This window comes from Silene latifolia, chromosome 3 (assembly GCF_048544455.1).
Source record: "Silene latifolia isolate original U9 population chromosome 3, ASM4854445v1, whole genome shotgun sequence".
NCBI lineage: Eukaryota > Viridiplantae > Streptophyta > Magnoliopsida > Caryophyllales > Caryophyllaceae > Silene > Silene latifolia.
In genome coordinates, this window is record NC_133528.1 from 120,212,177 (window position 1) to 120,215,237 (window position 3,061).

A 3,061-nucleotide genomic window follows, 5' to 3' on the forward strand; every position below is an offset into this window, starting at 1 on the left:
ACAAAGTTATACAAACCAAATATGAGAAAGGGAGACATATGTCCCTTAAATGTATGTGACATAAAAAGGGTTTAAGGGTCACAATAAAATAAAACCAGTCTAGGTCCCAAGGTTACTTTGCTCGCTAGCTCGTCCATGTACCCCATATATGCATCACCTACCTGTCATTCGCATTTTATACAAATACGAAAGCCACGGCAAGGGGAGTAACTCCGAGTTCTCCCAGCCACGAAATGTCATAATTAATATAACATGTAAACATAAGAATATGAATATGAATGACACATAGCCTTAGCATATAGATGCTAGACAATCGTGCTTATCATGTGAACAACAATATAACAACACATAGTCCTAGCATGTGAATACTAGACCGACTCATACTACACTATCATGTGAATCACATAACATCCAGGAATCCAAACTCTATCAACCATAGCCGGCTTGCATCTCACCTTCTATGATTCATAGAATCACCATACAAGAAAGGGCAATATATCAAAGATAGGCATAAGTTCTTAGCACCGTCAATAGTCACTCAGAACTCGAGTCTATACCACGAGGTAGGGAAGGTAATCGAACCGGTATCTTGGCTCAGCGGTTAATATTAATAAAACATGGCCAAGACACAACACAACCCTAGCCTAAAATCTGCGCAGACCTAGACATGCGGATACACACCACCGCACCCAAGACCCACAACTTTTTTTTAAAACAAAGTGAAGTGAGTACCCTAAGGACACCACCGAAGGGTTGGCTAGTACTTAAGCTGACCACTTACTATCAAAATAAGTAACTGAGGTCATGCCCCAACTTGGATAAACATCCACTAGTCAGGAACACAAAGGCTATCAAGCAGTGAACATATACTCGTCAAAGACTATAAAGACCTATCTATGATGAAGACCGAAATACTCACCTAGGACCTAGTCCCAGCTAGTCCCAGCTTGAATACTTTAGCCCACACCACACACGACTCACCACACAAGTCAATTAAGACACCATACCTCATAATTTCAATACTAAGACTAATCTTTTGTACTTGCTCGCTCATTCTAAAATCACTAATCACTGACCTTTCCATCTACTAATTAATCCTTAAAGAGGTCACACTATTATACTCAGAAATCAATTAAAGGCTACACTACGGATACCCATCTCGCCATTCGACCAACTTTACAAAGTTAGATATACTAGTAATACTATGTATACTATTGAGTAACAATCATGATAATCCAGCATCTATAATTAATAATTTTTTTTTTCACACAAAGACAAATAATTGCACATATATATACAACCCCGAACAATAATAAATTTATTAGGGACGGTAGAATCGTGTTACCTTAAACGCCCCTTATTCTTCGAATAAATGGTCCACAAGGCACGAGCCTCACCCCGGGTCTTCGAATCCTTCATAAAAGGGCAAGAAAACGGAATAAAGAAGCTAAAAGACGACACTTTTATAAGGCGACGAAAGACGAGACCATTACAAAAAGGAGACTTTCTTACCTTAAAAGGAGGAGGAAGGAAAGGGGAAGAGAATGGTACAAAAATTATCGAATTTGGTTGAGAAGTGGGCCAGGATCTGAGGTTGAATGTCGACGGAAAAATGGTGATTTGGGATCTGTTGATTGTTGTTGTTGCTTTGCTGCGTGTGAAAGCAAAGAAAGGGAAGTGAAAAAGGGGGGTGGGGACGTAGATAATAATAATAATTAATAATGATAATAATAATAATATTAATATTAATAATATTAATAATAAGAATATAAGAATTATTTAAAAGGGTAGAGTGTAAGAGGGTAGGTGAGTGTGTTGTCGATATACGATAGGTCGAGAAAGGATTAGTCCCACAAGTAGAAATGTGACGGTCTATAGCTAGACGGAAGTTAAGACGGAAATTATTATTATTATTATTATTATTGTCACTATTATTACCGTTCGACTAAAATACGTATTTTTATACAAATCACGTTTTAAAATATTCTTTTCATAAAATTCATGCTTAAAATGAATTAATTAAATTAAATAATTTAAAAATATAAAATAAGGTAATTGATCGGTTAAATAAATTATAAATGTCAAAATGAGAATTTTACGGGTGTTACAAAATAGGTCAAGGCAGAAAGGGAGTTCAGAGACAGAAATCAACCTGGAACAGGCGCAGCAGGACTGCGCCCTTTGGAAGAGGCGCATCAGTTGATGCGTCTGTTCCAAGGGTGAGTTCCGGCTGTGAAGCCGGAACTGCAAATCGTTAATGTTAATTGATGATTTTAAGGATTGATTACGATATTAACTCGGATGGAAGTGATTTAATACATTAATTACATGTGAAAGAGTCATAAAAGCAATAAAACATGGATGAGACGGATACGAACGAATTATTTACATGGATGAAAGATTGATTAGTGACATAGGTGAACTAAATAGGTTAAACATGATGAATTAATGACGAACTAATGACGAATACGACAATAGACAGATGGAAATATATCAAAGGTCGAATTCCAGAAACTTAATATGAACAAATCGAATTTCTACAACCCGGATTGAGTTTAATGACGAAAACCCGCAAATATTGGACTATTTAGGATTTAAGTCGAATTTAATGATGAATTAAACGTATTAATGATGATAAATAATATACATGTGAAATTATTATGATTGTATGTCAAAGAATTGAAGAACAAACGAAAACAAATATAAGCAAACGAATTTACAGAGGACGAAGGAAGAAGAAAGGAAGCAGGAGCTGCGACAGCCTCACGAAGAGGCGCAGCAGGTTCTGCGTCCCTTCGAAGAGGCGCAGCAATTGCTGCGTCCTTTCTCGACGGTTATCTTCTGGTAATCCGTAAAAAGGGTTTTAAAGCACGGTTTTAGAAATCGGTTTTAACAAATATTTTCAACATAAACCTTTCATTAATGATACAAAAAGTAAATAACAATAAATAAAAGAGAGATTTACACCCTCAGACTTACATGTTTGACGAAACGAGATGAACTAAGTTTACGATTAGTGATGCTCGACTCGAACGTAACGAAAGTGCCCTCGTAAGAGGAA

General features: G+C 36.6%; 1 long non-coding RNA gene across 1 annotated transcript; it reads right to left on the bottom strand.

Annotated features, from left to right (window-relative positions):
• LOC141646252 (uncharacterized) lies at positions 1-1,667 on the bottom strand. The gene is made up of 3 exons (XR_012545460.1): positions 1,513-1,667; positions 1,346-1,413; positions 1-161 (listed from the first exon to the last, which is right to left on the bottom strand). It is a non-coding gene; the product is annotated as an uncharacterized LOC141646252 (long non-coding RNA).
• Between the last annotated feature and the right edge of the window lie 1,394 nt (positions 1,668-3,061).